Below are 19,144 nucleotides of genomic sequence, written 5' to 3'. Positions count from 1 at the left end.
GCCAGCTCTGCAGCACTGTTCTGGCTAGGTCACCCAGTGCCACTATTAGTAAGAGGCAGGGTCGGCTCTCCTGCTCTCATGCCGTCGGGGCTGGCTCACCCTCACTCACACCCCCAGAGCCAGCTCCACTGTGCTGTCCAGTCAAGGCTTGGGGCCCACTCTCCCAAATGCTGCATCCTGTGATGGGCCGGCTCACCCACGCCTTTGCCTTGAGGGCCTGTTCCACTGTGCTGCCCAGATCAGATACAGGGCCCGCCCTCCCGAGTGCTATAGCCAATGAGGGGGCACGGGTAGCCTCTCCTAATCTCATGCCCTCAGGGCCAGTTCTCCCAACTACCTCGGGGAAGGGAGCAGCGCACATCACTGCCACACTACACCACCACCTCACGGCAGCCAAGAGGTGGGGCCAGCTCTCCCACACCCTCATCATCAGGGCTGCCTCACCTGCGCTCTCTCAGCCAGGGCGAGCACTGCTGTGAGAGGTTCAGGGCCCTCTCAGGACTGCTTGCAGGTGAGTGGTGAGGGCATTACACACACACACACACACACACACACACACACACGCCACCTCTCAGCGTCAGCCTAGTGCCGGGGGAGGGGGCTACAAGAGTGTGGGGCTGCCCCCACACTCTTGCCCTAGGGGATGATAGCTCACTTATGCCCCCACTACCAGGGTTGGCCCTGCTGTGCTATCCAGGTGAGGTTCAGAACCTGCTCTCCTGAGTGCTGCAGCTCGTGGGGAGCAGGACCAGCTCTCCTGAGCTTATGACCCTGGGGGCAGCTTTTCCAACTTCCGGAGAAGTGGCGGGGTCAGCTCCCCCACTCATGGCGATTGGGCCGGCTCACCCACACCCCTGCCATCAGGGCCAGCTCCAGGGCACTACCTAGGCAAGGCACAGAGTCCACTATCCTGTCAGGAATGCCACCAACAAGGAAAGTTGAGGCCAGCTCTCCAGAGCAATGCATCCAGTGAGGGGCAGGGACAGTTATGCACAGCCCCTGGACATCCAGGGGGTCCCTGGGCTGCCTTGACCAGGGACTGCCCTGTGTTCTCTAGCGCTAACACGGGCCACGGACCCTGGCCACTGCGTAGCCACACACCCAGACATGGACCTCAGTGGCAGCTCGGGCTGGGACCTCATCATGGCCCCCGGAGGCTGGGCTGGCCACTCACAACAGACTACTCCTCTCCACCCTGGAGTCTCCAGTTCCATCTCTCTTCATGACGCTCAGACTGCTCCATTTCTCTTTCTCTGTCACCTGACCAACAGCTTCAGCTGCAGGCTGACTACACAGCTGGTGGTCCCCTGGGCAACATCTTCCATCCCCACTGCGTGGCTATGATCCACCTGTGCCGTGGACTGGAGGATAGGTTTGTGGGCGGTATGGTGGTCCACAAGTCTCTGCCTGTCTTCCTCCTGTCACGCTGCCCTGCCTGGATTTGATTTTTATGTGTCCTAGGCATGAAACAGCTTTGGCCACCAAGCCAGGCATCAAGCTAGGATGAGAGAAGGCCTGCCATCTGCTCTGCCCCTGACTGATGTAACACCAGCAACAAGGTAGCCAGGGGGCTACTGGGTCAGTTCTTTATACATAGTTTATTTTGTAATTCATATGCATTGATTCTTTTTTTTTTCTTTTTTCTTTTTTTTTTTTTTTGGCCTGCTTCACACATGTATGTCTGTTTGAGGGTGTCAGATCTTGGAGTTCCAGACAGTTGTAAGCTGCTGTGTGGGTGCTAGGAATTGAGGTTCTAAAGCCTGGCTGGGTATGTTATCCCTTCGATCTTTGGGAGCAAGTTCTTCACTGGTGCCTCTGCTGCTACTGTTGTTTCCAACATTTGTTTCTGTTCAGGTGCGCCACAGTGTTGCTGAAATATGCCAGGTGGTCCTCCTGTAGTCCAACCCTGGCCTACTCACCTCTCTCCAGTTCTCCCCTGCGCTCTTTTCCTTGTCCATTATAGTACACTACACTGTACAGGCGAACACTAGCTGAGTGCTTGTTTTTGTGTGAATGGCCCTTGAACCAAGAATGATTTTCACATTTTTTTTTTAAAATGGCTAACGTGGGAAAAAAAAAATCAAATGAGCAATGTTTCGAGACACATGAGGATTATGTGTGATTCACATTTCAGTATCCATAACCAAAGCTGTAGCGTAACCGCAGTATCCGTAACCACAGCCATGCTTCTTTGTGTGTTGTCCGGGGTTGCTTTTGTGCTCAAATAAGAGAGCTGAGCAGTTGCAACCAAGACCGGATGGCACACAGAGCTTAAAACACTCACCAATCAGTTCTTTGCAAAATAAGGTTGCTACCCCCTTAGCCACACTGCCCTCCTTCCTGTGCCTAAAAGTTCAGCCTGTACAGTCCCTCATCATCATCCTGGAATGCTGTTTCCAGATCTTTATCTTTCTAGAATGTTCTTCTCCAGCATTCCCCATGGTTTTTGTTTTCATAAGATCCCATTGAACTTGTACAAAACTAGTAGAAAGTCATATGATCAGAATGCATGTATTTCTACCCAACGACATGCTTCTGAATCCTGGGTGGAGAGGTTTGGTTTGAGGTGTTTTTGTTTTTGTTTGTTTGTTTTTTATGATTCCTCTTCAGCAGCAGCAAGGGAATGAGATGCTCTCCTGAGAGAATGGTTGCCTCTGAATTCCATTAACATGGTGGCACCTTCTTCAGACAGTGTGAATGGCTGTCGTTTCTCACATTGAACGCACACACACATAGAAGCTGAAGGAAAAGGCTGCATATTCCAAGACCCAGATTCAGGAAGCCAAAGTGGTGGCACACTGTCATGTGCCTTTTCAGCATTACGTCCAGCCCACGATCCCAGCAAGGAAGGAAGCTTAACCCAGTACTTTTGTTGTTGTTCTTATTGCTGTTGGGTCCTTAATGTAACTGCGAGCTTGGGCCCTCCAATATTAAAGCGGACTGATCTACTGAGGGAGGGAGCAGGAAGCCCTCTGAATTGAAAGTCGGATCTTTTCGTTTCTGCTGTCCTCAGTTTGCACAGATCTGAGATTTTTCTCTCTCCACGTAGTCACTGGACTATACTGGTGAGCCACACAAGTCATTGCCCTCTGTACCTTTTTTCTCACCTGCAAAATGTGAACTCACCTAATCCTCTCAGAGATGAGGTAAAATCAGAAGAGAAAATATCTGTAAAACTGCTTTTTGAACAGACTGTTAAAGGAATAAGTAACATTTCACTAGTTCTCCCAAAACCATAAGACGGCAATACAAAAGTCTACATAAGGAATACTCTTCAATGCCCACACCCACACCCACACGAACACACATACTCTCTCTCTCTTTCTCTCTCTCTCTCTCTCTCTCTCTCACACACACACACACACACAAATCAAAGATCTTAATGAAATTCAACTAAAGTTTCCACATTCTTATGTGTATACCTTGCTCTTTAAAATACAGGCACAAAAGAAAAGGGACATTTCTAGATCACAAATGCGTTCAGTGAGGTGCATGGTGCTGCCTGTCCTAGGCAGAGATGAGAGAGAGAAATACTGAACACGGCAAACAGCAGAGGTCAAGATCAAGGCCAAGCCAGAGAGAAGCCCCTGGGGAACAGTTTTAATTTAGAGAGCACACATTTCCCAAACACTCAGGCAGTGGGGGAGGGGTCTCAGTAGGCACTGTTGTAATGTGATTGAGGGTGGCAAATAGTGGGGGGAGCATTCTGACTGAGGATATTGAGGAAAACTTTGAACCAGGACTCAGGAGAAAACAGTCCGATGAGAGCGACAACCAGGCTGGGCTGAGAAGTGCTTTTAGCACCTAGAGAGGCTGGTGTGAGGGCCTCATGGCGCCTTGGGCTTGGAGTTAGGATGTGTGAGTCTACTTTGGTGCTCTAACACACTAGCTGTATGAGCTTTCTCTCTGAGAGGGAGCTTTTCTCCTCTAAAAAAATAAAGCATGCACCTATGAATACATATATATTACATATTTTTGAGACAGGGTCTCATGTAGTCCAGGCTGGCCTCAAACTCACTATATGGCTGAGGATGACCTTGAACTCATGATGGTCCTACCATCACAACCTGTTTATGTGGTTCTAGGGACTAGGCCAGGGCTCTACACACACTAGACAAGCATTCTACCCATCAAACTACATCTCCAGCCTCAGAACAATACTTTTTTTTTTTAAATCCATGGGGAGTAAAGCTAATGTATAGAAAGCACCAGCCCACGCATCCTGACTAAGAGAAGCCGTAGGTACCACTCTGATGGACAGCTCAGTCGCTGTCAAGGCATACACTTTGTTACCATAAAGCCAGCATCCTTAGGCTGCTAAGCCTCAGCGCAGACGCATAGATGCTATCGTGAGATGATAGATGCTCTCCAGGTTTGACTCATGGGAAGAGCACAGCAGGAGCAGAGAAGGCCACCTGCTGGCTTGGGTACCCAGGCTACACCCAGAATCTTTAGATGGCTGAAGAGTGGAAGTCCTGGATCTGAGTTAGAGGACTGATGAAAGCCAATGCCAGGGGAAGAATTCACAAGGAGGCACCAGAGACTACCACTGTGGGCAAGGAGGAAAGCCAAACTTTGAGCTAGAATGGCTGGTCTGATCATCAGGTGAGTGGCAAACAGAAAGGGGCAGGAGATGCTACATGGCAGAAGCGTAGCCATGACTGTTCCAGGCTGTTTGGTTCTAGGGTGTGGCAGGGGATCCAGGACGGGATTAGTTGAGTGTCTGATGCCAGTGCCCTTTATCACAGCCACTTGCTCCTGCCCACGCCTCCCATGTATGTCCCTGACCAGCTGATCTACATTTCAGTGGCATCCACAAGTCTACTCCCGTTTCTCTTCTGCAGAGGACAAGAGAACAAATGCACAGTAGAAGTGAGGCTAGCGGGGAGGCTGGCACCTAGATGTAAGCAAGAAATTCCCAGTGTCCAGCAACCTAGAAGGTTCTCTTGGAACAGATGGAAGAGCCAAGTCCACCTGGCGAGGGCCAGCTGTCATATCCACTTTGAATCTCATTCCTGCAAAGTGTGAAGTTTGAAAGTTGCAAGACGAACATGGCTTCTAAGAAGACACAGACTCCTGTTCCAGTCCTCTTCTTTAGGTTCCTGTTAATGCTTGATCTATGCTATTTAGTGTTGGCTCTTCCCTTCTTGACTACCTTCAGAAAATATGGCCCCTCAGTGGCTCAAGTCAGTGTATCAAAGAAGGTCACTTATTGATCAATAATATATAAACTAGAAAGCAGGGTGAAAGAAAAGAATGAACGGGTTTTTTGTTTTGTTTTGTTTTTTAGCTTTTAAGAATAAAAGAACATGCAGAGTTCTCAAACTCAATTGTCCTGCAGAAAATATTAGAGTCTAAACTTCGCCCCTCATCCCTAAATTTGTACGTTGAATCTCCCACCCTAGCACCTCAGAATATGACTATACTGAGAGACAAAGAGGTAATTAAGGTAATAAGAGGTCATTTGGGTGAGCCCTAATCCAACATAACTTGTGTCCTTAAAAGGCATAAGATTAGGACACAGAGAAAGACACAAGACAGGTGCACACACAGATAATGCCTGTGTGAGCCTTCAGTTAAAGAGTGAAGCCTAGAGAAAGTAAACTCTCCAAGCCCTCATCTGCAAACCCTTAGTCTCCAAAAACAGCAAGCCAACTAGTTCCTGGAGTTTCGGCCACCCGGCCTAGAGTATTTTTGCTATGATACCCATAAAGAAGCTGACACAGAAAAGGCAGCAGCACCCCAAAGATCCCCCGAACTGTGCTGGGGTACTAATAACACTCCAATACTATTTTATTATAAACTTATCCAAGGGCAAATGAGATAAATCCTCCTGTAAAGGGACTTGCTAGGCAAGCCAGGCAGCCTGAGTCCAGAGCCTTATGAAAGGAAACAACTAACTCCACAGAGTTGTCCTCTGACCTCCACAGGTGCACCATGGCAAGCACACACGTGTGCATAAGCGCTCTCTCTCTCTCTCTCTCTCTCTCTCTCTCTCTCTGTGTGTGTGTGTGTGTGTGTGTTTCTGAGTCTCTGTCTCTGTTTCTCTCCCTCCCTCCCTCTCTCTCTTGTAGTAAGCAAAGCTTTTGAAAAGAAATGTATTGCAAAACCCTTATCCTAGACCTTTACACATTTGCTTATTCTTATCTGTCACCTCATATGGCTGATTTGTGGACTGTATTTTCTCACCTGTGAATGAGTTGTTCCCATTTTACTGTGGTTTGAATGGGGTTGTCCTCTCAAAGCTTGGCGGTAGGAAAAGATAGGAGGTTGTTTAAGAGGTGAAGCCTAGTGGGGGTCATTGGGGTGCTTCCTTTGGAGAGAATAAATGTTTGTACCTTAGAGAGAGTGTGATTCTGTGGGGAGGAAGTGCTACTCCTGTGCTGGCTCATTTTATTGACACACATAGCATGCCCATATGTGTGTATTGATACAGAGGCCAGAGGTTGACACTGGGTGCCTTCCTTGACCCCTCTCTATTTTATTTACTGAGGCAGAGCATCTCCCCAAACCCAGAGCTCATCTATTCCACTAGTCCACCTAGCCTACCGGCCAGAGGCTCTCCTGTCTCTGCCTCCCAAGAACTGGGGTTACAGGTAGGCCATGACACCAGCCCAACTTCTGTGGGAGTGCTGAGTTACTCACACTTGCCTGACAAGCTCTGTATCCATGGCGCCATCTCCCAACCCCTCCTCTATGGTCTTTATCTTTCTTTACACTTCAACATCTGCTCATAGGGTGGCACTCATGCATGAGGTTCAGCAATGCCATCGCCTTAGTTATTTTTGAAAAACAGCAAACGTTGAATCCTTTTAATGAAGAGTTCTGCTGCCACACAGTTCTCTGGCCATGTGACATTTGGAGACTCGGCTTCTTCCTCTGAAAATTGGTGACAGTCACTTTTGTCACCTATTTTTCTCTCAAGGTTCATACAACACAGATAAGAATATTGTGCCGGGCTTGCTGAGCTACACATGTATCTGGGAAATATGCAGATAATTTATGACAAAAATAAGTCTTGACTTTCATTCATTCAAAAGCTGCCTTGTTCCTTTCTTGCACCTAACTAAGTCAAGAGAAACATCAGGTGTAAGATTCTTATCGATCTGGTTTTTGCTTCACTGGGCAAGAAAAATGTGCCCTCAGCCAGGCACCATGATACACTCCTGTAATCTCAACACTTGGGGAGGCAAAGGAAGGCAGATCTCTGTGAGGTCGGGGCCAGCCTGGCCTGAAAAGTGAGTCCAGGGCAGCCAAGGCTACACAGAGAAGCCCTGTCTCATAAAGAAAAAGAAAGGGAGAGAAGAAGAAGAGAAGAAAAGATTAGAGAAGAGAAGAAAAGAAAAGAAAAATGGACCCTGGGGTGCCTTGGGAGTTTTAGTGAATTTGTTTTTTCTGTGCTGGAAGATTAAAGTTCTATCTGGAATTGTTACAACTTATATCATTGTAGTCATTTTTATGCTAATGTAAAAAAGTTCAGCAGGGATGAATATTCTAAATATATATTACTTTAATGAGCATCATCATTAATAGTTATAGACAATCATGTGACAGACATTTTCAAAAGCAAGAGTAGGCTGATGGCATGCAAAGCCTGTGGTTGCTCAGAGAAGAAAATTCGGAGACCCAGATAAGTAAATGTAATTAGAGATTTCACATGCAATGGTTGTGGAATGGCTGCAAATTTCCCCTCCCCTGCAGCAGGAGGCCTTTATTCTGAGGTGTAGTGTTTCAGAGGCTCTGTTCCTGGGAGCCTTTCCCCTGACTCTCCAGATGCCTCCCCAGCAGCTCTAAGGTGCAGGGACCTCATTTTAATCACAAAATGTGTTCCAGTTTCCATAATAATCTGCAGCTGTTTGACCGTTGCATGCAAGGAGTTTGAAGATTGTTCGTTGTCCCCTGGAGCAGCTTCAGAACAAAAGCAAACAATTTTCCACTCCCCAGAACCAGCCAAGGGCCACCTATCAGTGGGATTTTTAACATTTCTTCAATTAAGTTCTGGGCCTACAGAGCGAGTGATGAATAAGAAAGAGAGAGGGAGAAGGTGAGTTAGCAGAGTTCGCTTTTTAAAAAATTGTTCTCAGGATGACAGAGTTCCGTCCAGGGTAACCTGAAGCCCTCTCTCTCTGCAGGAGTGCCTGTCTCTTGATCCTTCTATATTGGCGTGGAACACTGAGCACTTACAAAGCAGATAACCTAACTCACAAGTGGCGTGCAGTGGGTGTCAGGTGAAGCAATGGGTTAATAGGTTTTTCTTTTTAAGTGATATCTGTGACATTACAGCTTTAAGGAGAATTTTTTTTTTTAATTTTAAACAACCCCTCCCCCGCCATCACTGTGCGTTCAGGAAGTTTCCTTGCAACTCTAAAACTCCCATGACTTCAAGGTGGTAGAACAGTTCGCCCTGTGGATGGAAGGACGGTCACAGTGCACTTGCCTGGGAACAACCGGTTTGCCTTCCATCCTGTGGCCTCTCCCAGGCATGCACTTCTGGCAGTTTGTCGTTAGCTTGGGGTTTTTGCTAGGCTGTCACTGTTTTCTTCTTTTAAGATCATTTGGAACCAACCACATAATAGTTAAGCCACATTCCAAATACCTGTTGCATAAATGTCAAACAATGGCATTTAACTGTGCTCTGGCGGAATATCTGGGCAGGCAGTGATTACGGATTCTCCACAAACACAAGAGGAAACATTGCACATTTCAGTAGGCACTCAAGCTGTCCTGTACGGCCTCGACTTCTGTTAGACACAGAATATAAGCACAAAAAATCAAAGTCTTATTAATGCCGTTTGGCTGTCACGTACAAACATTTAAATCTTCTGCTCCCAGATGAGACTCACATACAGAAAAAAATTTTATTCCACAGAACCAAGATGTCTTGAAGAAAGGTGACCTTGGAGATCAGTGATAGGAGGTTATACAAGAGGGTTTGGTATGTGGGGATGCTGGGACCGCTCTTTGTCCCAAACCTAAGATCTTTACTGAGGGATCCTAGGGTTCTCATACAGTAATCAGCACAGATAATAAACTGGGAGTCTAATATAGCCAGATGTGCCGGGTTTTCCAAGGCAAGTGTTAGCTAGCATCTCTTTCTTCACAGACAGTCTGGTGCTGCAGTCTGCAGAGTCTCTTAGAGCTGGATACTTGGGACCCCGAGAGCTAATATCTGAACTCAGAGCTGTAACTCGGAAGAAGCTTCAGCACATCTTAATTCACTACCCTCTCCCAAGAGCTAAGGGCCTTTAGTCAAGAAGGGAGCGACAATTCTAAACCCTTGCAAAGAAAGCAGAAAGGGGTGGAAGGAGGTGGGGGTGGAGGAAACATTTCCCCTTAGCCTGCTAGCCTCCCCAGGACTGTAGGTCACGTGGTCCTTCAGGGACCGTGACATTCAGGAATCTCTCTGGACAGCTCCTGCTTAAAGATGTAGTTGATATTCTGAATAGCTGAAGCAGCTTGCAGCCGCTGACCTTTTCTGCACCCTCATCTCTAACATCGCTGAGCTTCTTTTAGCTAGTTTTATCTAGGCCCAGCGAGCTACAACTGAACCCTGGAGTGGGTAAGAGCGCCTGTGAACCTTTTGTCTGATTCAGAAAAATGACAAGGCATTGAGAATGGTTTAGTTTCGAGGATGCAGCAGTCGTCAGCTCCACGCGTTTACTCTTCCCACAAAAGGTAAGGTTATGGGTGATGGAGCCTCTGTCTGGGCGGGTCACTCCTCTGAGCTCAACCTGATGGCTGGATTTCAAAAGATTACCCACTGAGACACCAAGGGCAGCTCTGAACGTGAAACTTCCTACCCAGGACTTCCCAGCGCCTTCCCGACCTACCCCACCGAGAGGAGGGAGGACAGATTCGCTTGCTAAGATTGCAAAGGCCGGACCTGCCGCTGGCCTCACTGAGCTGTTTCTGAAGATCGCCGCAGCTGTGACTCATCCCTCCTACAGTCCGTTAACTTCCCACTCCTCTCACCAAACCAGCTACCCTCTCACTCTGACTCCTACGAGCCCACTTATTTTCAAATTTGCTCAATAAACATAACATTCAACCCCAACCCGCTTTCGTGCACTGGATGTTGAGAGAACACACAGCAAACATCCAAGGCTCTCCAGAGGCGGAGTGAGCGAGGACTGCTTCCCTGGACTTCGGGGAATGAGAAATAATTGCTAATAAATCACAATGGCCAAGTTTGGGACACGGGCCAGCCTGCCCAGCTGAGTTGAGGGAATGCAGCCATTCTAAGCAGTCTACAGGAAGTTGCACCACAAACCGCATGCGCACACAGCAGAGTGACTGGGAATCTAACTAACCCTCTGCTGCCCCGGCTGAGCTGAGCCCGTAACGATGGACTAAGCTGGCTTCCTGCCCCTCAAGAAGGGTGCTAAGACATCACCTTTCCGGCCCTGTGGCCGAAGTCACAACAGGAAACGCAAAACTTCGATCTTCAGAGAGGTTGCAGTTCTTTCCCGGACGGTTCCTTCCAACTGTCGATAAGCCACAGAAAAATGTGGCGCGTGGGTAAGAGCATTGGAGCTCCGTGCCAGAAAAAGTTTCTGGAAGACAGCAAAAGAAGAAACCAGAGTTTGATGAAAAGTGACTGAAGCAAAGAACACTTGAAGCCGGTTCCAGCGGACGTCAGTTCAAAGGGAGCGTCAAGACATGCAAACCATTTCCCAAGTCAGGTCTCAGATCCATCTCTACTCTCCCCTCCAGAGTCCGGGGACTCCAAGCGCACTCCCCACCCCCGCCCATCCGCCCAGCACTTTGGAAAGAGAGACCATTCCATAGATTTGTTCAGTGTTGTCATTGACACTTATTAGTTGTTTTGGTATACGCATAATTTGTACATGTGTGTACTTAAGTATGTGCAGGTGGCTATTCTCGTGAACAAGTGTGTGGAACTCAGAAAAGGACGTGAGGTTTCCTCCTCCATCACTCACTCGCTTATTACAGTCTCTCATGCAACCTGCATCTTGCTGATTTTTTTTGGGGGGCGGGAGGGCTAGGCTAACAGCCACCATGTCCCCCAGGAATCCCCTCTTTCTAAACTCCTCTCTCTCTCTCTCTCTCTCTCTCTCTCTCTCTCTCTCTCCTCTCCTCTCTCTCATGTGGATACCAGAGATCTGACTTCAGGTCTCTATACTTGGACCACAAGTGCTCTTACACACTGAAGCACTTCCCCGACTCCTGGCCAACATTATTTGCTGAGTGCCTACCATTTTTCAGGCACTAAATCGTGGAGCATTGTCATAATAGAATTATCCCTGTGCATCTTTTAAGGGATTGGCTCCGGGACCCCTCTGAGATCCTCAAATCCAAGGACACCCAAGCCCTTTATATTAAACGCTTTTTTTTTTTTTTTGCATATAACACACACACACACACACACACTTCCTTCCCGACATTTTTTTTCCTTCCCAACATTTTAACCATGTCTTGATTACTTTCAGTGCAAATTACAACATAGGGCTGGGGCCGTAGCTCACTGGGAGACCGCTTGAAACAGCTGTTGCTACTGTGTAGGGAATAATGACACGCTCCGAACAGATGCGGCCACCGTAGGCCCGAACACATAGTACACAGCAGCAACAAGCTAGCATCTCTTTCTTTAGAACATTCCTCAGCTCCCAGATAGCAGGGTTTGCAGATGTGGGGGCCTGTGGGTATGAAGGGCTGACTGTTTGGCTTGGATAGCAACCCAATAAAATTAATCACTAGTCTAGTCTATTAGTGGAAAGGCAGAAGCATGTATTTACTGTGAGCCCAAATTAAAAACACAATTTACATCCCAAGTGGTAGGCTTGATTTTTCATTCCTTTGCTCTAAATCTTTGATCAGTCTAAGAAACAGCCTCCTGCTCTAAACGGTTCCTGATGCCTATATGCAATTCTCGGCAAAAGGTTCGCCAACGTGCTACTCAAAGCAGCTCTTTAATCTCAGCATGTTTGGACCCAAACCCAAGGTTTGCCCCTCAGATCCTTCTGTCCCCTGGTGTTTCTCCGTCCTCAGGAACGGAGAGTCATCTTTGCCTCCTTCTGCTCCCTTACTTCCACCAGCAAACAAACATGGCAGCCTATAGCTTCTACTTCCGAATAAAACCCAAACAACGCGATAATTAGCGACTCCCTTTGCTTTATCAAGGTGCAGGAGAGATGGTCAGTGACATCACTGTGCTCCTTTTAAATTTGAAAAGACAGAATTTCACAGGTTAGATACTGTCCCTAAGATTACACAGCAAAGCAAAAGTCAGCCTCAAGTTTGAATGCAGATATTTAAATCCTGTGTCTTTGATTTTAATGACCCCTGCCCTAGCCTGAACCTTATCTTCCTGCTCTCTGTCTTCACTCTTTCTTTTTAGTGCTTTTTAAAAAGATCTGTATTCTAGTTCTAAAGTCAAATTTATAAAGGCAGCATACAAACATAAGGTCTGCCTCTTTTAAGCACCACTTGCTTGGCTACCCTGTGCTACATACATCAGGCTGGCCTTCCCTTCATAAAGATCCAACTACCTCTGCCTCCCAAGTGCTAGGATTAAAGATATTTGCCACTGATCCTGGCCCACATTAAAACAAATCTTGAAAAACCAAACCTAAAGCACACAGCATAGATAGACTCAAACTGTATAATCTTTGCTTCTGTCTGCTTTAACTCAGCATACTTTTTTTATTATTATTATTTCATACAGGTTGTTCTGAGTATCAATACTTCGATCCCTTTTGTCACTAATTCACCTGTATATCTTTGCACAGATATGTCTGTTTGCAGGTCCTTTAGATGATAGGCATTATATTGATTTCCAGTTTGGAGCTGCTGTGAATGAAGCTGCCAGAAAGGTTTGTGTATAGGTTGCATATGAATGCATGTTCTTTCTCTTAGGTAAAAATGCAAGAATGGGATATAGGTCATAAAGAGAAAGCATATACACTTGATTTTGCAGGAGTCTGTCAAACTGGGACCTGGGGAGATGGCTGTTGATAAAGTGCTTTCTGTGAAAGCATGAGAAGATGAGTTTGAACCCAGCACCCATGTAAAAGCTGCACGTGTATGATGCGTGTCTACAACTCCAGCACCGGGGAGGGGGAGGGACAGAGACGAGAGAATCAATCTCTGAAGCTAATTATCCTGCCAGGTTTGGTAGAGACTGTCTCAAAACAATAAGGTGACGAATAACCGAGAAAGGCACCCAATGTTGGTTTATGGCCTCTGCGTCCATGGGTGCACACGCACACCCAGAAAAGAAGGTGCCAACTAGCTTGCTCGGTGGCTAAAGGTGCTCATTCTGAAAGCACTGTGACCCAGGACCTGTGTAAAGGTGCCAAAAAAGAACCACTCCACAAAGTTGCTTTCTAACCTACACACACACACACACACACACACACACACACACACACACACACGCATACACACGCATACACACCCATGCACACACACACAGCACAATTTTTTTTAAAAAAAAGAATGTGTCAAACCATCTTCCAAGTGGCTATATAATTTTGCATACAAGCCAGCAGTGAAGGAGTCGCAGGTGCTGTGTGCCAACCGTAGGCACTGGTGCTCTAATTTTAGCCAGGCTGAGACACAAAGCGATACCTCCTTACAGTTTCGACTGGGGACCAAGGCCGTTACTCATCTAGTTCATGCGCTCATTTGCTATTTGTCTTCCTTAGATGAGTGTCTCGGGCTTTTTTCTTCTTCTTCTTCTTTTTCGTTGTTTTTAAATTTCAGTTTATTTACTTCACATCCCAAGGGTGCCTCCTCCCTCCTCTCCTCTCAGTCCACCCTTCTCTTCCTTCCCCCTTCCCCTCTCCCTTTTCCCCCAGAAAAAGGGAGTTCCCCTCCCCCCCCATATCAACCCTCCCCAGTACATCTAGTCACATCAGGACAGACCATATCCTCATCCCCTGAGGCCAGGCAAGGCAGCCCTGCCAGGGGGAAGTGATCCAAAAGCAGGCCATAGAGCCCATGTCAGGAACAGCTCCTTCCCCCCACTTCTACTCACCAGGCGACCCATATGAAGGCCAAGCAGCCCACTGGCCACATGTTTGCAGGGGGCCTCGGTCCAGAGCATGCTCTCTCCTCAGTTGATGTCTCAGTCTCTGTAAGCCCCCATGTGTCTGGGTTAGTTGTCTCTGTTGGTCTTCTTCTGAGGTTCCTGTCCCCTCCAGGTCCTTCCATCTTTTCCCCAACATTTCCTCAGGATCCCCGGAGCTCTGCCCCATGCTTGCCTGCAAGTCCCAGATCTGTCTCAATCCACTGCTGGCTGGAGCCTCTCAGATGACAGTCAAGTTGGGCTTCTGTCTGCAAGCAGAGCAGAGCAGAGCAGAGCAGAGCAGAGCAGAGCAGAGCAGAGCAGAGCAATCATCATTAGTGTCAGGGGCTGGCTGTCTACCATGGGGTGGGACTCAGGTTGGGCCAATTATTGGCTGCACATTCCCTCAATCTTTGTTCCCTCTTCATCCCTGCACTTCTTTAGGCAGGGTAATTTTAGAATCAAAGGTTTTGTAGGTGGGTTGTTGTTCCCTCCTTTCACTAGTGCTGTGTTTCTAAACTGGTGTTTTATTTTCTGTTTCCTGATTTGGGGAGCTCCACATTCTGCCCGAGATTCCTTTATCAGTTCTACTAGGCAAAGGTCTCCTCCAAACCCACTGCTCGGAGTCCAGGGGAGTCAGAATCTTCTGAGCTGGAGTTACAGGCGGTTGTGCAAAACCCTAGATGGGTCAGTTCTGGGAACTGAACTCAGATCCTCTTCAAGAGCCACACTTGTTTTTAACCATTGAACCATCATCCCTCCAACCACAATATTTCACTTGTGATATTGCAAAATATTTTAATTTCAGCAATCAGTTACCTCCATGAGCCTTAAATATGGAAACTTGGTAGCTTTCTTTGTGGATTATTTGCAAATTTTTATGATCCTGCAATCTATGCTTAGGACAGTACTGTTTCTTTTCAGGTCTCTGTGTGCTCTATATAATTCTCATGCTATAGGACACCGGACAGGATCATGAGGACAATACTAGATAGAAATGGTGGGAACTGACACCCTCCCCCTGTCAGCATCCTGAAAGAGAAGGAATTGAGAGGGCTGTGGGGAGGTCAGTTGGGGAAATGTTGGCACTGCAAACATAAAGACCCTAGTTTGATACCCAGCACGCGTGGAAAATTGTCAGGTGAGATGGCACTTGCTTGTAATCCTTGAGCTAGCAACAGGAAGATTGCTGAAGCTTACTGACAATCAGCCTAGCCTACTAGGTTAGCTCTAGGCCAGGGAGAGGCCAGATCTCCAAATCAGGTGGACAGCTTGACGAGAGTGGTAGACACATGACATTGTCTTCTGACCCTTTACATATGTGTGTGCGCACACACACACCCACAGAGAGAGAAATGTCACATTGAATCTTTCACAGTTTTGTTTGTAGTTACCTGAAGGTTATTCATAGATTTTAAAAATTAAGATTATGGACACTATCTCTCCCTCATGTAAATGACAAATTAATGAGACATTTTGTCAAATATCTTTTCTACATCTATTGAGATTAATTGTGGAGTTTTAAATCATATGTTAGTGTGACTTAAAAATCATTTTAAAGATCTGAAACATTTTTTTCCTCAGATAAATTCTACATACTCATTACAGACCATTCCTTTGACATGTTAATGGATTATCTTTTTTTTCATAGTGGTAAGATCTGTCTTCACTAGACCTGTAAAGTTTTCCCCCACCAAGAATGTCTTTGTCTTGTTTTAATATCAGATTGTTGGCCCATTCTTTAGAAGAGTTTCAAGGTAATTCATACTACTTTTTTTTTTTTAATGCTTTGTAAGACTCACACTGAATTCAAATAGACATGAAGCTTCTTTGTGGAAAGGTTGTCGTTTTTTTTCCTTAACTACAAACCAAATTTCTTTCATTCGATTTGTTTAACTGAAGGCTGCTCAAACTGCACATTTCCTCTTGAATAAGCTTAAATAGTTTTTGTCTTTCAAGAAACATGTTTACATGTGATATGAAAGCAGAAGGGGGAAGTTTAAGCAGAAATGGAGGTTGTGCTGGGAGAGAGAAGTGGGTGGGGAAAGTTGACATAGTTAAGGATGGGTGAAATGCCTTATGGAAACCCTCTCCTTTGTAAACTATTTTATTTTCTTTTTAAAAGTTTTAATTATATTTCTATGTCTGTGGATGTTTTCCCTTCATGTATGACAGTGCCTCACGTGCAGGCTTGGTACCTTCAGAGGTTGTAAGCTGCCATGTGGATGCTGGGAACTGAACCCAGGTCTTCTGAAGAACAGCAGCTGCTCTTAACTACTGAGCCATCCTCTCAGCCCTTCAAATTAATTTAAAAAAAATAATAAAGGTGATTTGAACAGAAGTATACTGCATAGGCGAATATTACTTCTCTCCCAAGCTCTGTGTTATCAACTAAAAATCTCAGTGTTGGGTGTGTAGGATAACTCCCTGTGTGTTGTTAGTCAGGGAGACCCCCAAGGCCCCCCCCCAAACAACGCTTGTTATTGCAATTGCAATTGCTCTTTATTAGCTACCAGAGCTACAGAGTAGGATGGGAAGACACCATACAGTTACTTTGGTTGCAGGAAGTAGGGAAATCAAGCTGGAACTCACCTGGAAATAAATGTCTTTCCTGCTTTCATAGTGCCCAAAAGTGTTATTCGGGCCACTGTCAGAGAAAATTCATCAATGGTCTTACTAATATGTGGACATCACATGTTACAATAGTTAAGCTCCCACGTAAGACACACCCACTGTTGCAATAGTGGCATGAAGGTTTTGTGAGTCACCAACCCTTTTCTGATCAGACCTGAGGCCTCTTCCATATCATTCTTGGCACTGGAACACTGATTGAAAATCCATGGCTCAGGCCATCATGCACGCTAGGGGTGGAAGGACACACTACTATAATTTTGTTAAACGAACACAGGGTTCTCAAACTGTCCTGTAAACATGCATGTTAATACTCAGAAGATTAGAGGTACTCTGAGCCTTGGCCCGACAAGCTTCCTCCTTCAATTTGCAGCAATTAATACAGAGACAGATAACTGGTCAAAAGACTGAGAGTGAGTGACTATTGAGTAGTTGGCTCTAGACGGGGGGCATCTATACCACTGTCTTCTCTCCCAGGGCTCAGGAAACATCACAGAAGAGGAGGCAGGAAAATATAAAAGCGAGAGGATGAGGATGGGTGTGTGGAAAGCTGCGTTCTGAATGGCCGTTACATTCACAGCAGCTGTGGTAACATGCACAAGCTAGAACCCATGAACACTCCAGCATGGATGGAGGAAGGGCACATGAGGGCCAATCCTTACCTAATGGCTGCTTGGGAAAGGGAGTCATTTTCTTCAGGGCTTTAGCTACTGGTGTAGTGCTCATGAGCCAATAACTCACTGAGTTTAATTAGGATTGCTGGCATGTGTACCCCTGTACCCCTATAGGAAGAAGGCAATCCTAATTAAACTCAGTGAGGTATATACATTTGATTCTTCAATTTGAGCCAGAGAGATGACTCATTGGTTAACCATGCTTACCGTTCTTGCCAAATTTCTGAGTTTGGCTTCCAGCTCTCACAGCTGACTGCAGCTCCAAGACCAGGACATATGACGCTTTCTTCTGGCCTCTGTGAGCACCTGCACACAAACTCACACAGCCACACACACATGCACATGAATAAACTTAAAAAACAAATACTCTGTTTTGTCTTGTTCTAATTTAGGGGCTGGAGAGATGGCTAAGGGGTTAACAGCACCGGGAATGCTTCCAGAAGATCTGAGTTTGGTCCCTAACCCACAACCATGTCCAACTCCAATTCCAGGGGATCTAACACCCTCCCCCAGCCTTTGAGGGGCTAGGCATGCATGGGGAGCACAGACACACATGCAGGCAACACATACACACACACACAAAAATACCTGTTTTTGAGTTTATAAAATCTTGATAGTAGGAAGGGCATGTACTAAAGAGAAGAATTCCAGGAGTGGAAAGGAGGTAGTGAGAAGGAGAGATGGTATGATTCTTATCAAAATACCTGACATAGTTGTATGAAATTGTCAAAGAACAAATCAAAATTTTTTATTTTTTTTAAAACAGGAATCCCAAAGAAAATGTAAAAAAAAAAAAAGACAAATGTCTCCATTGCTTATCATTTAGCCTTAGGAGTATCATCCCGTCATTTCTCCATTCCTAATTTTAGAAACAAATTCTTCGATACTAACACACATGAAGTCAGGGAGGGAGTCACTCAGAGGGGGAGGTGGGAGGAGTCACTTGGAAAGAAGCCAGCTGCAAGAGTTCTTCTATGGGTTTCTGCTGCTGTTGCAAAAAGGTAAAAGGAGTATTTATACGACTGTAATAAAGAGCATAAAGGTTGTTATGGTTTGGGATTAAAACGCACATGCTGGCTTGATGTCCTTTCCACCCCAAAATCAAGGCTCAAGACCACAACAAGCTGAAGCATGTGTGAAGCTGAAAGAGAGAACCATATTCAGGTCATCCAAGTTATCCAGCGTGCTGGCATAAAACTAACCACAAGAGTCTGATTCTGTAGGACCTATAGCAGGGCTCCTTTATCAACCTTTGTAAAGATTCAGCTTTTTGTCTTATTTTTCTCTCTCTTTTTCATGTTTTCTAATACGTTGAATTATGCTTTCAGTTTTAGTATCCCCTTCCTCCCTCCCACATACAGTGCCGATTACTGGTTTGATTTCATATGGCCAGAAGACTTGCTTTACACAGGTTGCTGAACTCCACCGTTTTCTTCTCATGGTCGTGCTCTGAGTGAGGATTAGCTCCAGGCACCACTGCAGTGTGACCTCCAGGAAACGGTATGAATTGAGTAGGGTAGCAACGCAACTCCAGCACGACCTGTAAATAAAACAAGGGGCTTGGAGCTCGGTGGTTAAGAGCAGAGGAGGCTGCTTCGGTTCACATCACCCACACGGTGGTTCACGTCTGCCTGTTACTCCATTTCCAGAGTATCTGACACCCCCATCTGACCTCTGAGGGCATCAGACATGCACACCGTGAACACACACAGATACAAAAAAAAAAAAAAAATCACACATGTAAAATAATATAAACCCTAAAGCAAAAATACTGTTATTATTAAAGATTTTGTTTTTCTGTGTGAGTATG

General features: G+C 46.1%; 1 long non-coding RNA gene across 1 annotated transcript; it reads left to right on the top strand.

Moving 5' to 3' along the window:
• The first annotated feature begins 377 nt into the window (after nt 1–377).
• Nucleotides 378–10,400, top strand: LOC132653624 (uncharacterized). The gene is made up of 6 exons (XR_009591373.1): nt 378–511; nt 1,462–1,559; nt 7,834–8,044; nt 8,133–8,228; nt 9,594–9,675; nt 9,805–10,400. It is a non-coding gene; the product is annotated as an uncharacterized LOC132653624 (long non-coding RNA).
• Nucleotides 10,401–19,144: the final 8,744 nt, after the last annotated feature.

The sequence above is a fragment of the Meriones unguiculatus genome, chromosome 4 (genome assembly GCF_030254825.1).
Source record: "Meriones unguiculatus strain TT.TT164.6M chromosome 4, Bangor_MerUng_6.1, whole genome shotgun sequence".
NCBI lineage: Eukaryota > Metazoa > Chordata > Mammalia > Rodentia > Muridae > Meriones > Meriones unguiculatus.
The sequence above is the reverse complement of the archived record's forward strand: the minus strand, read 5'-3'. Positions and strand labels throughout refer to the sequence as shown.